Source organism: Balaenoptera musculus, chromosome 5 (assembly GCF_009873245.2).
Source record: "Balaenoptera musculus isolate JJ_BM4_2016_0621 chromosome 5, mBalMus1.pri.v3, whole genome shotgun sequence".
In the NCBI taxonomy this organism is placed as follows: Eukaryota; Metazoa; Chordata; class Mammalia; order Artiodactyla; family Balaenopteridae; genus Balaenoptera; species Balaenoptera musculus.
In genome coordinates this window covers 79,401,929-79,419,946 of record NC_045789.1, presented here as the reverse complement: position 1 = coordinate 79,419,946, position 18,018 = coordinate 79,401,929, and positions in this window count along the sequence as shown.

Genomic DNA, 18,018 nt, shown 5'->3' with positions numbered 1-18,018 from the left:
AAATACCTAAGATCATGTACACATCAAGCTGTGAGTAAGGACATCATGAGGCAGCAATTTGAACATAATAATAAGAGCTGAATTTGTAGCCCTTCAAAATGCAGAAATTAGTTCAATTCAAAACTGCACAGTTCTACAATGGATACATGAATCATTTATCTTTATCTTATCATTTTTATCATGACAAATTTCATTTAAAATGTTCTTAAAATTCTAAACCGGCTTAAAACATTGACCAATTAAATCACGTGAAACTCATTATAAGGGAGATTATGTAATAATAATGCCACTTGATTGCTGAAAACTGTAAAATTCTTGGCACAAACAACACTGTGCAATCTTCTCATGCTATGAGAATTAACCAAACTCTACAATAGCTTCTATTGGCCCAAGGCCATGTTCCTTGGATGATCACAGCCTGCCATCCCCGTTAAGATGTCTACTTGAGAAAGCTCAACACTGCTGTAATGGTTAATTTTGGCTAATTTTATGTGTCATCTTGACTGGGCCATGGAGTGCCTAAATACTTAGTGAAACATTATTCTGGGTGTGTCGGTGGGAGTGTTTCTGGATGAGATTAACATTTGAGCCAACAGACTGAACAAAGAAGATTGCTTTCCCTAATGTGGGTGGCCCTCATCCAATAAACTGAATAGAACAAAAAGGCTCACCCTCCATGGAAAACAGGGAATTCTTCCTGTCTGACTGCCTTGAGCTGTAACAACAGTTCTTTCCTGACTTTGACTCAAACTGAAATGTTGGCTCTTCTTGGGTCTTGAGCCTGCTGGCTTTCAGGAGGGAACTTATACTATCAATTCTCCTGGTTCTCAGGCCTTTGGATTCAAACTGGAACCACACCTGGGTCTCCTGGTTCTCCAGCATGCAGACTGCAGACCTTGGGTCTTCTCAGCCTCTGTAATGGTGTGAGTCAATTCCTCAGAATAAATCGTGTGTGTGTATCCTTTTTGAGTGTGTGTATCACTAGAGAGCATTGACTATTATAACTGACAAAAAAATTTACTCTTTATTCCAGCCAAAACCTGACTATAGGCCCCTGACCTTCCTTTTTTTTAGAGCAGTTACCTTAGCAAACTTGTAATTATAAATCCTTTCTCTGTCCCTTCAAGATGTAAATCTTCTACCATGCAGAAATGTCTCCTTCGGAACCTGGGAAACAGCTCTTTGAAATGAGAACATCCAGAGAGATAGCTCTCCTGTCCCCCAGTTCCTGTGGGAGGGTAGGAGCCTAACTTTGGTGGGTGCCTTATCCAATTTACAAAACTAACTCATGTCCTAAAATTATTAAAAGTTTGTTTCTCCTCCAGATAAGTGTTAATTAACAAGCCCTGATGGCCTAGTCACATTAACTGGCCTAGTCATTAACTCCCTTAATGCCCTTCAGCACATTTCTTGTAGCGTGCCCAGCATTTTAAAAGCCTCCTATCTTTTGTTTTGGTGGAGTTGAGCACATTGTATACTGAAATCTCTCTCTTCCTTACTGCAGTAGTCGGAATAAAATCTGCCTTGTAATTTTTTTTTAATTAATTTATTTAAAAATTTTCGGCTGTGTTGGGTCTTCGCTGCTGCACGTGGGCTTTCTCTAGCTGTAGCAAGCAGGGGCTACTTTTTGTTGTGTTGTGTGGGCTTCTCATTGCGGTGGCTTGCATGGGCTCTAGGCGCACAGGATTCAGTAGTTGTGGCACGCCAGCTCAGCAACTGTGGCTCGCGGGCTCTAGAGCACAGGCTCAGTAGTTGCTCCGTGGCATGTGGGATCTCCCCGGACCAAGGCTCGAACCCGTGTCTCCTGCATTGGCAGGCATATTCTTAACCACTGCGCCACCAGGGAAGTCCCGTTGCATTGTAATTTTTAACCAGTGTCTGGTGAATAATTTCTCTTTGACACTATTTTATCACTCTGTAGAATAGAAACTGACTTTGGAAATGTAGTTAGAAACATAAAAGGTAATACAAACTGATTTAAGTTTTTTTTTTTCCTGCTTGTTGACCCTTGACCCTGAGGCCCCACACTTTTATTTTTAATGGGCTCCACAATTTATGTAGGTGGTCCTGGTGTAGTAGTAAAAATAGTAATAGTAGTATTGGTGGCAGTAAAAGCTAGCATTTATTAAGCAATTGCTCTGGGCCAGGCTCTGGTTTAAGTGTCCTGTGTGCATCAATTTATTTAACCTCATAACAGTGATAAGATACTATACTAATACAAAACCCTTTTTATAGTTGAAAAATTTAGGCAACAGAGAAATTCAGTACTCCGAGTATTAGAACTGACATAGGGAAATGATAGTGAAAAATAAAATGGAAAGAACGCATGAAAGAGACAGAGGGGAAATAGGATCAAAAGGAAATAATGAAGCCTTAGATTCAAGAAAAGATTCTACATCAAGTTTGCTTTCCTATTTTTGTTTTGTTTTTGTTTTGCTTTGTTTTTGATCTAGGGAATTAGGTACATTGTGGAATGTTAACTGAGATGGTCTTGAGGGATAAGATAATAAGTGTAGTTAAATTGAGTTTATATGAAGATATCTAACAGGTAATTAGAAGTATGGGTCAGTTGCTTAAGAGCAAAGTGGAAGCTGAGGAAAGAAATTTGGAAGAACCCAGTAAGATGATATTTGATAGGAATGCATGAGATTGACATACAGGGAAGACAGCCAAAGGAAAGACTTAACCAAGGCCTTTTTCAAGACCTGGATGAAGAGGAGGCAGAAGTGGGGTCTGAGAAACGTTCTTTCTTCCAGAGGCTTGCAGTGTCATTTAACTCCAGAGAGGAGTGAGGTTAAGTAAGCAAATTTTCAAGAGTTCTAAATGTTGCAGAGTTCAAGGAGGGATGAGGAATTACTGAGAACAAAATATTGAAGTTAAGGATACACATTGGTGTCTGTCAAGAGAGCAATTTCATTGTAGTGAGAGGCAAGAGCCAGATTGCAAATGTTTACAAAGGGAACTTTTGGTAAGAAAGTGATGGTTGTTCATTCTTTTCAGATGTTGGAATTGAGAGGAGGAACGAATAGAATTGTGGAAAATATAGAGCCAAGGAAATGAGTCTTAAGATCAGAGAGGTTTGCCTATTTAAAAGATAAAGGGACAGAAAGAGTTGATGAGGAGAGAAAGACAGAAAGCATTAATTATGGGAAACTGTTTCTTGCACTCTCCTTATCGCAATTTTTGATCCATTTTTCATTGTATTAATGTGTTAAGTATGTTGAGTTTTGCCACTTTCAAGCAGGTAAGCTTTAGCAATAAACTTTGTCTCTCTGTATCTCATTTTCCATCTATAAAATTAGAATAACAACAATAGTCTTTGTCTGGCCTAACTTATGGGTTTACTCACTCAGAGAGTCCAAACTAGAAGTATTTGCAAAACAGATTATGAAATGTACATGTAAAGATTAAAAACTAAAATATAATTATATAGAAAGCTTAACATTGTGTTATTTTTATTGGTTGTTTCCTGCTCCTTGGAAGAATTCCAAGGAGAGCCATGAGAGTTCCCTTCACTACCCTCATAAAAGGATCTGCCTGAAACTCAGCCTCAACTGTTTCTAGCTATAGATCCAAGCTTGTTGATTTTCTATTCAACTGTGTCTACATCCTAAAACTATAATGGAGGAAAATAAGCAAAAATGCCAGTGAAATAGCAGTGGGTCATCTCTAACGAAAATAACTTACTCATCATTGTTCATTTATGTATAGGAACTGGCATATTTATATCTTCATTTCCATTACTCAGGAATCCATTCTGTTTCTTAAAATTAGTGTACTCTGGCTATCATAAGATTATGCATGGCATTAATTTTCCTTCCTGCTACATCCCCTTTTTACAAGCTGTAAGCATCATAAACCTGGAAGATTTTATTGGAAAGTCAAGGTGGCAAAGTTATGGAAATAACTCCGAAATGATACTTTCCTGCCGCAACAATGTTGATTTACTTGTAATGCTAAGCACACTCCACTAAGTCATACACAGCTCTTGGGAGAGGGGTGACTAATTAGCTCAGTGACTTACCCGCCCATATGCTCTGCTGATTCTGATACATTAAAACATTTTATTAGCCTGCAAGGTCAGGAAATCTTACTGCATGGGTAGTGTTTCTAAAAATTTAATAGCAATAGCCTGATGTTAGTTCCTTTGCATCTATAGATTGGAAATAAATCTTCAAAGATGGATAAACTCATACACTTATTTCTCAGAACTCCTTTTCATACTCAGGTCTCAAGAAATATTGAAATGTTTAAAAGGGAATAATCATTGGCAAGGTCAGATCATAATTATTCATGCATTGACAAATTCAGTTGTCTAAAAATTTAGAATTACTTACTGTATTATACTCATTATACATTTCAAGATGAGATAAAGACTTGAAGTTCACAGTTGTGTGTGAAGTGCCCTCTTTATACATTTCAAGATGAGATAAAGACTTGAAGTTCAACAGTTGTGTGTGAAGTGCCCTCTTTTGGCATTTCCTACCAGTAGGTCATCTTCAGCAAACATTTCTGAAGAATGACATGTCTCAGGATGTCCAATGTGTAGCTGTCAGTGGTAGAGGAGCAAGCAGAACCAAAGTGGATATGCTAATAGGGCTCCTGTAATCACATGACATTAGCTTATATCCAATCTTTAGCAGATAGAACACACACAAATTGAAAACTTAATTTCCAACATCACCACCAGTAATCATTAGTTAAGCAAAGAAATATTACATTAAATTATACAACTATGGTCCATGCTGAGTTGGGAGAATTATGTTCATCTCTTAGTTTCCTAGTATTGGGTAAATCCTATAGTCAGCACACTGTCTTCTTTGCATACAAAAGATGGCAACATTTGTTTCTAGACAGATAATTTCCTTTTCTGTTAATCATTTAAAGTACTCCATACATTTGATTAGTGTCTTTTACAGCAAAAAGGTACTGAAGCAAAAATGTTCTGGGGGAAAAAAAAAAGGTAAAAATCAAAAATAAATCAATAGGGCAAAGAATGAGTTGAGTAGCTTATTTTTGTATGCAGAAATAATAAATTGATCAACCTGAAGCAGAAAATATTTAAGGTTCACATGTTTTGGAACCTTTCAATAAGTATCATATTATCCCAAATAACTACATGTTATAAAAACATGCAATAAGTGTTATTTTTTCTTTTTGTTTTGGACTCAGTCATCAACTGTGTCCACATCCTAAAATATTCAACTGGGTCCACATACTAAAACTATAAGGTAAAAGAGAAGCAAAAATGCCAGTGAAGTAGATTTGCATCAAATCTAATAAAAATGACTTACCATTATTCATTTAATTATACAAACTGACATATTTGCATTATTTTGGGTAGAAAAGAGCACAAGAAAGGGTATGGACTATTTGGGTATCATAGATCTAAGTTCAAATTTAGGTTCTGCTACAAACCTTACTGTGTAACTTTAAGGATATATCATACTCTATCTCGGCATCAATTTTTTGAGTTGTAAAATGATGACATCAAGTCAAATGATTGCTAAGAGTTCACATAGCTCAAAAGTGCCATGCTCTGTGCCCAGTATCATGCATCCAGAATCTCAGCACATATGCAAATGAAATGTGGATGAATTTAAGCTTTCCACATGTCTGGGGAAAAAGCACTTTTAAACACAGTTGCCATCTGAGTTAAAAATCAGAAAATCAATAAGCATCTCATTCAAGACAAAAAATATGTTCAAGCATTCTTGCCATAGTTAAGACAAGGCGTCTTGTGACTTTGAACTTTACTTTCTAGTTAAAAGCAAGTTGCCCTTCTTCTTTAGAGATGGCAGGTGTATTTTACCTACCAAATCATCTGGTCATTAAAAAATCACTTTCTCGATTTCATGTAAGAATTTCATTTGGAAAGCAGGAGCTCTGTTCCACTTAGTGAAATATCTATACTACATCTCTATTAAGCCTTAGAGTCTTATTAATCCCAATCCTTTTCATGTGTATTTTACTTACTGAGCTAAAGTTGGGTAGCACATAGACTGTTAATATCCATTATACCTTCTTAAACCTTAGCTAAATTTCTGGGAGCCACAATAAGGAGTTATTGTTAAGCATGTTTGAAAGGGGAAAACAATCTTCCATTGAGCTAGACAGATTTACGAAGACTGAGGAAGTCATGAAACACACGATCATCATGTGAGTAAAACAACATTAAGGATAACAAAATGAAAGTATTTATATCAGAATATTTTTTCATTAGTATTCCAGTGAACTAGAAAGAGATTGCAAACAATTATCTGGACAAAAATAAAGGTCGCTTTTTACATGAGTAATTTATAGAATAAATGCATTTTCAGATGAAATGGAGGCACACAATCTTGGTGTCAGCTGTATCCCCACAAAAAAACTCATCCCCAATTTAGATGCCCTTGAAGCAGGCTCCTTGGGCATCGGTTTGCAGGAGGGACCGTGATGTTTTCACCAAAAGAGAAAAGAGGTTCAGAATCTGCACATTTTGTCCAAAAACAAATGATCAGCAGAGAGATTGGTGTAAAGACTAACCTCTGGCCTAAGGCCCTATGCATCCCCAGGAACTCAGCTCAAATTCAGGTACAAGATAAAAGAACAAACTTGTGTCTTTCTCTATGTTGCCAAAATATGCTTTTTAAAATGTGTAATACAGGAAGAGGAGAATAATATTGAACTGTCCACTTCAGAGCAGTTAATTTTAGGTCATTTTGAACAGCATACAAAAATGTGTAAGTGGACAGAGTGTTGGAAATAAATGTGACAATCTCCCTGAGATGTTCTGAAATTGGTTAGGAGCAATTTAGAGTTTCTGAATTTCTACTGATTTGCAATTACAAATGGAGACAGAGATGGTCTCTTATTATCAATAATGTAAACTTGTTTCTGTCCAGGCTGGTTGGGACTGGTGAAACATTGGTTATACTTGGAAGGAAAAAAAAAACAAAACAGGAGATATAACCTGTACATCCAAGTTTTCCTGTTGTCCTCTAGGAAAGATGCCCCCAAATGGGGTATAAAATTAATTTCTATTGTTTATTTCAACAGAAATCAGTAAGCCCTGGGTTATTTTCCGAGGTGGAAAGTGATGGGATTACTCTCATGTAATAAAGAATGCTTTTAGAGAAGGAACATATATATATACATGTATATGTATATTCCATTGAAGGTGTTATGCTTTCTGGTCTCTGTGCAGAATACGTAGCTTAACTGCTTCAGTTTCTTGAGCCACAAAATGAGACCAACAGAGATCAAATACTTCCTAAATATTATTCAGCTTTTATGCTATAGCCTGTATAAGTTCTTGTTCATAGGCTGCGAAGGGGAAATATATCATAAACAAGAAAGTAGTGATGAGTCACATGAATCTGTAATCCTTTGGCCTATTTCAACCTTCAATTCTGAATTTAAATCACCTTTGAAAATAGGAAATATTAAGTAAGTACAGAAGTGCTGCATTAAATACTTAGTCAAAAAGTAAATAAAATTCATCCAGGTAGGTAAAAATATACAAGTTCAGAACTAAAAACTAATCATGAATCTGGATTTCCAGGGCCTTAGTCTCTTTTCTGGTAGTGACCCACACTTTTCTTCAACCCCTTAACAAATTAATGGACAAGAGCTGAAGAAAATTACTACATTTCTTATTGCTCTTCTGTTTGGCTAAGTAGTTAATACTGTAATAGTGTAATAATATGCTGTAATATTTAAAAGTACTTTTTCTACTCTTAGAACATTTGGAGTTCTATACTCATTTAGCAATGACAAATAAAAAACTTAATACTTGTTCTTGAAGACAGAACTGCAAGTAGTTTGAAGAATGGTCTAATCTAAAATTTCTGGTGCCTATTATTTATGAATTTGCTTATTCACTAACTCAGTAATTATTTGTGAGCTCTATGAAGTGTCCTGCACAGCACCTTGGACACAAATATGTAAAAAGTCTTGCACCTATGCCTTCAATGAGCTCAGAGTCTAGTCTGTTAGCCAACGACTTGTACAAAGAAGAAAAACAATATGTATGAAGAGGAATGGCACAAAAGAGGGAGATGTTTCTCCGGGTACAAAAAGAGGGAGGTGTGCTGGATCCCTACACCAAATCAAATATGTTTTGCTCAGCCACCTGGTATAACTGCGGTCAGTTCTACTCAGTACTTGAAGAGATATGTGTCCAGTGCAATGCCAGGTTACTACTAAGAAGTTTTACCTACCTCTCAAGCTCCCCTATGGAACTCTTGATTCTGGTGAAGTTTTGAACCACAGGGAGCTGCAAGGATAATTTCTGCCTACACTAGGCAGACCTAGGAGAAATAAACTACACATTCACTACTCCATGACCAAGAAAAGACAATCAAAAGATCAGCAACATAACTCCTATTCCTATTTTCATATCTCACTTGAATGCATATAATGTAATTGATGAAACCAAATGTACATTCAGAATTTTAGCTGCTAATGTAGATGATTTTAGTTTTTCAGCATATGCAGTAAAAGGAGAATGGAATGGACACTTAGATAGCCATTACCCAGCATCCACTAGAGAAAACAAATCCTAAAAGAAAATGTTATGGAAAATTCAGAGCTGTTATCCTCTTCTTCACACATAAAGCACTTCTTTGACTCTTTCAAAACATGGTCAACTTCTTTTCTTGTCTTTGACAGATCCCTATCAGTAGCCTTCCTCCACAGGGGGAGTGTGTATTGGGGGTTGGGGTGGGATATGGAGTCAGAGAAAGAGAAAGACTCCCACTGGTCTCCCACAGGTGGTGTGCTTCTCAGCCTTTCCTTTAAATCTCTGAAACTTTTCTTTAAAGTTTGAAGGACTTAAAAATCTCATTACCTCTCCCTTTCCAATCCCACTGTTCAATATGTGTAGTATGCTTTCTGAGGATGAGGGATTGTCATCAATCCATTTATGTAGAAAGAAGTCCTTTTGTATTTTCAAATGGCCCCTTGCCATTCTACCATTAAAAGTAATTGCTCTCCCAACAACTATTCAGAATAAAAACTCTCAGTAAACTAAGAATCAAGGGAAATTTCTTCAACTCGATAAAGCATATTTACAAAAAGCCCACAAATAATATCATACTTAATGATGAGAACACTGAAGCTTTTCCACTCCTTTTCCACATTGTATTGGAAGTGCTTGCTAATGCCATAAGGCAAGAAAAGGAAAGAAAAGTTATACATATTTGAAAGGAAGATACAAAAGATACAAAAATGTGTGTGTTCACAGATGGTGTGATCATCTATGTAGAAAATCTGAAAGAGTTGAAAAAAAACTTATGAAACTGATAAGCAATTATAGCGAGTTTGCAGGATACAATGTTGACATGAAAAAGTTAATTACCTTTCTATATAGGAATAATGAACAAGTGGAATTTGAAATTAAAAACACAATATAATTTACATTAGTACCCCCAAAATGAAATACGTAGGTATAAAAATAACAAAATATGTATAAGATTTATGTGAAGAAAACTAGAAAACTGATTTTAAAAAAAGCAAATGGAGAGATTGTCCATGTTCATGGATGGGAAGGTTTAATATTGTCAATATGTCAGTTTCTATCCAATGTGCTCTGTAACATGTTTAAATCCAAATCCAAATCCCAGCAAATTATTTTATTGATATTGACAAACTGATTCTAAAGTTTATATGGAGAGGCATAAGACCCAGTATAGCCAACACATTATTGAAGAAGAATAAAGTTGGAGGACTGATAGTACCTGATATCAAGACATAGTCTAAAGTGTGGTATTCACAAAAGAATAGATAAATGGATCAATAGACTAGAATAGAGAGCCCAAAAGTAGACTCACACAAATATAGTCAACTGATCCTTGACAAAGGAGCAAAGACAGCACAATGCAGTAGAGATAGTCTCTTCAACAAATGATGCAGGAACAACTTGACATCTACATGCAAAAAGTGAATCTAAACACAGACCTTACACCCTTCACAAAAATTAACTCAAAATAGATCATGGAACTAAATGTAAAAGACAAAATCTATAAACCTCCTAGAAGATAATACAGGAGAAAACCTATATTACTTTGGGTATGTTGATGCCTTTTTAGATATAACACCAAAGACACAATCCAAGGAAGAAATAATTGATAAGCTTGACTTCATTAAAACTAAAAAAATTGTGTGCTGAAAAAAAAAAAAAATGTCAAGAGAACTAAAAGACAAGCCACAGACTGGAAAAAAATATTTGCAAAAAACACATCTGATAAAGGGCTGTTATCCAAAATATATAAAGAACTCTTAAAATTCAACTATAGAAAATAAAAAGCTCAATTTAAAAATGAGCCAAGAGGGACTTCCCAGGCGGTCCAGTGGTTAAGACTCTGCACTTCCAATGCAGGGGGCGAGGATTCGATCCCCGGTCAGGGAACTAAGATCCCACATGCCATGTGGTGCAGCAAAAAACAATAATAATAAATAAAAGTGAGCCAAGAACCTTAAAAATACCTCACTAAAGAAGATTTACAGATGTCAAATAAGCATGTGAAAGGATGTTCCACATCATATGTCATCAGGGAAATGCAAATTAAAACAAGGAGATTCCACATCACACCTATTAGAAAGGCCGAAATCTGGAACACTGACAACACCAAAAACTGGTGAGAATGTAGAACAATAGGAACTCTCATGCCTTGCTGGTGGGAATGCAAAATGGTATATCCACTTTAGGAGACAGTTTGGTGGTTTCTTACATAACTAAACATACTCCTACTCTAGCATCCAGCAACCACATTCCTTCTTATTTACCCAAAGGAGTTGAAAAGTTTGTACACACCAAAACCTGCACACAGAGGTTTACTGCACTTTTACTCATAATTGCCAAAACTTGTAAGCAACCAAGATGTCCCTGAGTAGGTGACTGGATAAATAAACTTTGGTACATCCAGAGAATGGAATATTATTCAGCAGTAAGAAGTGACCTATCAAGACATGAAGAAATGGAGGAAACTTAAATGCATATTACTAAGTGGAAGAAGCCAATCTGAAATGCTGTATACTGTACAATTCTGACTATATGACACTCTGGAAAAGACAAAACTATGGAGACAATAAAAAAGTCAGCTGTTGATAGGTATGAAGGAGATGGGAAGAGACAAATAGGTAGAGCACAGAGGCTTTTTAGGGCAGTGAAAATATTCTGTATGATGCCATAATAATGAGTATACATCATTATACAATTGTCCAAACCCATAGAATGTACAAGAGTGAACCCTAAGGACTTTGGGTGAATATGATATGTCAATATAGGTTCATCTATGGTTACAAATCTGCTGGTGGTGGAGGAGACTACGTATGTGTGGGGGCAGAAAGAATATGAAATATCCTTGTACCTTCCTCTCAATTTTGTTGTGAACATAAACTGCTCTAAAAAAATACTGTCTTAAAAAAAAAGTTAATTCTTTCAAAGCACAAGACTGCCTCTACGAAGAGGGATCCAGTCTGCTTAAACCAAGGAAAACCAGAGAATGTTGATTGAGTGGGCTCATGGAGAGGTTAGGCACTTCTAGTAAAAGGTGTTAACTACTGGTCAAATGAATGGATACTGAAATGTTAGTTTGTATTATAATGAGGGAGTAGGAATTTCTTTATACTTTTTAGTACTTAATATATGTATCCTTGACTAGTTATTCTTCAGCTCCCAAAACAGTGCCCAACATATGATTAGCACTTAATGAAAATGAGCTAAATAAAACAATGTCTATGTGAATGACTATTGACATCAGGAATTCATTTGTCCTACTTGTGGGTGCAGTAGAAATGAGATGTTGCCTTTGGTGATTAAGCATGGAATACTAAACTCTTCTTGGAGTATTTTGACCAGTTCTCTCTTTCAGTGTCTCCCAGTGCCTGCCACTCTCAAGTTAAGGCACACAGAGATAACTCGTTCAAATAGGGTAAATATTACTAAGAAACAAAAGCAAAATAAAATAAACAAACAAAAAAAACCCTAAAAAACTACTTGCTAAGATGTGGAAAATGACTGAGAATTGGAAATAGGTGATGTTTAAAAGCTGATGTTCTTACTAATTAATTATAACAGTCTAAAATCTACAGAAAATGAATTAAGCTAGCTTCAAGAAATGACTAAACTACATCAATTTCTATCTCATAATAAGGCTTCCCTGGTGGCGCAGTGGTTAAGAATCTGCCTGCCAATGCAACGGATATGGGTTCGAGCCCTGGTCTGGGAAAATCCCACATGCTGCAGAGCAACTAAGCCCATGCACCACAACTACTGAGCCTGCCCTCTAGAGACCGCGCCTCAACTACTGAAGCCCGCATGCCTAGAGTCCATGCTCCACAACAAGAAAAGCCACCACAATGAGAAGCCCACTCACTGCAACGAAGAGTAGCCCCTGCTCGCCACAGCTAGACAAAGCCCGCACACAGCAACAAAGACACAAAGCAGCCAAAAATAAATAAATAAGTAAAATAAATTTATAAAAAAGAACATTATATCTCGTAATTTGTAGCAATGGAGGAGTGATACAAATTTAGAAGTAAAAATCAATCAAAGGAATACATCCCTGTATAAAACTGAAAAATATGGATTACTTCAATTGTCTAAAAGCAAAATGGACAGAACACTATAAAACAAACTACAGAAAATGTTCTATCAGCCTAACTGAAATCAGTCTAATTTTTCTGATTATCTTTCAGTTTTCCTCTAGCTGATTCAGTCATTAATATATTTTATCTTTGTTTATGTTGGGTACTGTTGACATCATTTTTTACGGTAATTTTTTTTTAATAAGCATAATAAACAAACAATCCATTCTAATATCATTTTCAAATCCATTAGAAATAATCAGAAAACTAGAAGCAGAAGTCAAATCTTACTAATAGAAAATGTGCAGGAAGAAAAATCAGTATCTTCTATGAAGAATTTTATAAATAAACCAACCATGAAATGAAAACAATAATGAAGCTGACAATTAAAAGAAGTAGCAGATAACATGTCTGGTTATAAAACACCAAAATAAAATGTATTTTTGTTTTTTTATATTTCCGGGTTTCCCTACAAAAGAGAAAATCAAAGTGAGCGAAATTTAAAAATCTGAATTCCATTATGTCTTTGATTTTATAAAAGATTTTGTATCAATGCAATGAGAACATAGTATCTCCTTTAAATTTTTTCACTTGATAGAAACATATTCAGGACTTTGTTTGCCTTAAAAGAAATAAGTAACCAAAGTTATTTAAACTTATTTTACAGTTTAAGACCTCTAGGTACACAGTGCTAGAATTCTTAACCTGGATTTTACACGCCATGTATGGGTTTCCAGAAGCCTATGAGATTCCGAAATTAGTTGGAATGATTCATGTGCATATGCATATGTGCATATTTTAAGAGAAAAGATAAGAATTTCATTGATTATTAAATATATTAGGGTTCTCCAGAGAAACAGAGCCAATAGGAGATATATATAAATATGAAGAATTGACTCATATGATTATGAAGACTGAGAAATTTCACAATCTGCCATCTGCAAGCTGAAGACTCAGGAAGTTAGTGGTGTAGCTTAGTCCAAGTCCAAATGCCTGATGACTAGCAGGCTGATGGCCCCAATCCAATGACAGGAGAAGAATTATGTCCTAGCTCAAACAGGCAGAAGGAATTCAACCTTTCTCTGCCTTTTTGTTTTATTCAAGCCTTAAGCAGATGGGACAATGACCACTAATATTGCTTTATCAGACACCAATCCAAAGGCTAATCTCTTCCAGAAACACCTTCACAGACACACCCAGATATATGCTTTACCAGCTATGTGGGCATCTCTTGGCCAAATCAAGTTGACACAGAAAATTATTTGTCATATTGCAATATCTATGAGTGCAAAACTACTAAGAATCATTGAAAATTCATTCAAGTATACTTACTTCACTAAAGACCGAGTTACTTAACCTGTCTTCTTTGAGCAAAAATCTGGCAGTAAATCTAATTTCTTTTGGATTCTATTTTATTTACTTTTGCAGCCTAAATTTTGGTTTTGTCCTTAGTCAATTTTGGTTTTGTCTCTTCTAATTATACATGTTCTTCCTCACAATTTCAGCTACATCCTTGGCTTTAGCTACCATGTTTATGCTGTTGGATTCTATTTCAATCTCTCATCACTTTCCTGAGCTATAAGAACCAAAGCATAACTTTTCATATACACTCACTAGGCGTTTCTAAATGAATCGATTGACATTCACCCACTGAAATTCTATTGTAACTTCTTAATTCCCTATATCAGTATCATCATTCATCCAATTTCTCAAGGTCAGCGCTAAATCATGTTATATTGAAACTTTAACTTCTTATTTTATTGTACACATTCTTTTAATATTACTGAATAAATGACTCTTGAATCTTCCCTCTCTTCACGTTGTCAATATCTAACTTTAAGCTCTTGTCAAGACTTACACAAGCAATTGCAACTTCTTCCTGAGTCTTCTCTCCCTACTGTTTGTCTTCTAATGTCATCAGAATAAACTACACAAAAAGCAAATGTTCTGATTAAACATTGTTTTCTGGTGTTTTCAACTCCTAGTACTTACCACACTATACTACATTTCTAAAAAGTTTGCATTCCTGCTTACATCATTAGATAGTAATGCTCAATGTCTCACTCACCTTTCTACTGACCCTCCTGACCTGGTCCAATGCACAGATAATGAACTAATAATACAAATAATTATATATACAAATTTTGTACAAAATATGTATAATAATATAGAAATAATAAAGGAGAGATAGGCAATCTTTCTACCAAAATGTGTGCTTCTCCTTTCATATTTTTAGTTGTTGCTGGGAAACAACTTCCCACCTGTGGACTAAATTTGCCAGCTCCCTAATAATGTACATGACTGGTTCTCAACAGTGAAATTTTAGAAGAAGTGATATATTGCTTCGAGGCCAGGGCTTTTAACAGCTTGGTAAATTCTACTCTCCCATTTGCCTTTCACTAACTGAATGTAGAGAGTTCCAAGGCTTTGGTGGAAGGAGAAACCAACAGATGAAAAAAGCCTGAGTCCCCAAAGCATGACCTGGAGGCAAGCTACCCACTTGCCAAAAGGACCCTCACTGGGAAACATGAGTGAGAATAAGTTTCTATCGTATTAAGACATATTTCCTTAAGGTGTTACAGTTGCTAAGTACCCCCAATTAATGTAAGTAGATAGAAAAGTATTTTGAAATTAATGTTCATAAGGTACCTGCATATTACATATTTGCATAAATGGATGAAGGCAGCAAAAAAGAAAAGCATTCCTCTCTTGGATTTCCCCAAATGTGGTTACAGTATAATGATCATTATATGTCACTTCTTTCAAATATAGAGGGGAAAAAAACATTGTAGGGCTTCCCTGGTGGCGCAGTGGTTAAGAATCTGCCTGCCAATGCAGGGGACACAGGTTCAAGCCCTGGTCTGGGAAGATCCCACATGCTGCAGAGCAACTAAGCCCATGTGCCACAACTACTGAGCCTGCACTCTAGAGCCCGTGAGCCACAACTACTGAGCCTGCATGCCACAACTACTGAAGCCTGCATGCCTAGAGCCCATGCTTCACAAGAGAAGCCACCGCAATGAGAAGTCCGCACACCACAAAAGAGTAGTCCTCACTCACCACAACTAGAGAAAGCCCACACCCAGCAACAAAGACTCACTGCAGCCAAAAATAAATAAATAAAATAAATTTATTTTAAAAGAAATTGTAAAATATTAATTGGGAACACATCACAAAATTTGCATCTTTATAAAATTTCTTCATTTTAATATTTTTTTCACTTTAGCACACAATTGAAAGTACTGTTTCACTCAAGAAATAAAAAAGAACAATACAAGTAATTAAAGAGAATCTAGAATATGTTGATAACTAATTAGGGCAATGAAGGATTTGGATGAAGGCCCAGTTAAAACTATCCAAGTAAACTACACTAAGCTATTTGAGTAACCATGTTATGCACATTGCTTCTTCATATAAATCTGTGTAAGTATCTTGGGATTATTTTGCCTAATTTATGTGTCAATGGTTTTTCCCATTTTTGCATAGTCAGTGAATTTATTTCAGTAAAATCAAATTAAGTGGGAAAAGAAAATTTAATCAAGAAGTTTCCGCTCCAGCACTCTATCCTTCCCATTTTTTTTTTAATATATATTTGAGGTGGTGATGAATGTGAAATATACAGCTCTGTTTGGGATTGAATTCTATGTAGAAATATTCACTGGATCTTTTTGAATATAATACAATACATGGTCAGAGTTCAGTGATTACTCACTTTTGTTGACCTTACTACTGCGGAAGTCTGACGTCCACTTGGTTCTTGCTACTCAAAGTGTGGCCCATGGACCAACTGCATCAACATCATCTAAAGCTTATTGGAAATGTTGAATCTCAAGTCCCACCCAGTTGCTTTGTATGCATGTTAAAATTTGAAAAGCACTGCTTTTGGTAACAAAAAGGAAATAATTGGTTGACGACAGTTCCAAAGGGATTGCACTTCTCTGAAAAAAAGTAATTTTATTCCAGTTTAAATGTTTCCTTAAATTAGGATTGTTGTGAATAATGTAATCTAGGCTAAATAATTTGTCTCTTTAGTCTGTGAGTGCTAGCATTAAGCTTCAGAGAATAGGCAAAATCTTCCTATACAGACTTTATATCAGTTAAGATGTTTTCAGAGGAAAATAATGGGAAAATTCACCTCCACTATTCTTAAGTAGAAAGGAAACCCTGGGAGTACAGTTTAGGGCAGGCCTCAGAGATGACTCAGTCCCACAGCTCTGGCTTCCTTTGCTGGCAGTTCTTCTTGCATTTCATTATTTGATTGGGATAGCACACGCCCCTTCCAAAATCAATCCCTGCTGTCCCAGGAATTTGATTCATTCTTTGGCTTAGACCAGAGTTCCTGAAACAATGATTGTCAAGGGATAAAAGTAACTTGATTGGCCTATTGTCTTGTATCAAGCCCTCCAACTGCTTCTCAGGTTGCTAATCAATAAGCAGGGGAGGAATGAGTGTTGAGAAGCCAATCACAATGTTCACCAAATTCTACATTTCTTTCATTATTAGACTTTCATAATTGTGCCTCTCTCTTCTCATTTCTTTCTTTCTTTTTTTTAAATTGAAGTATAGTTGATTTACAATGTCATGTTAGTTTCAGGTGTGCAGCACAGTGATTCAATTACACATGCATATATACACATATGTATATATATTTTTCAGATTCTATTCCATCCCTCTCGTCATATTGTCACATGACCTTCTGATACTTCTAATAAGACCAGCTGCTTAAGTTCCATGGTATTTGTACACACTCTACATACTATCTCCATTATGTCCAACACTCTACTCCTGGCTCTTTGGAGGGAGGAATTTGTTTTTGTTTCTACTGGACTGTTTTGTTTTTGTTTTTCTCACCATAATTCCCACTCAAAAGAGTCACCAAGGCCACCCTATCTACAACAATCTCCATGCCCAATAATTTTGTCATGTGTATTTCCCACTGCAAATGAATGCACTGATAGAGTAGAGCCAGCTATTCAATAAGCCGAGCCCTGTGTTTATCTTGTATCACTAGTGAGAGGGAAGTCTGTTGCATTTTAGATGACCAGCTTGAATGTGTTCCCCCTAGTTCAGCGGTCCCCAACCTTTTTGGTACCAGGGACAGGTTTTGTGGAAGACAATTTTTCCATGGACTGGGGGTGTGGGGGGCGGTGGTACAGAGGGGATGTTTTGGGATGTTTCAAGCGCATTACATTTATTGTGCACTTTATTTCTATTATTATTACATTGTAATATATAATGAAATAATTATACAACTCACCATAATGCAGAATCAGTGGGAGCCCTGAGCTTGTTTTCACTTGCCACTCACTGATAGGGTTTTAATATAAGCCTGCAAGCAATTGATTTATTATGGTCTCTGCGCAGCCAAACCTCTCTGCTAATGATAATCTGTATTTGCAGCCACTCCCCAGTGCTAGCATCACTGCCTCAGCTCCACCTCAGATCACC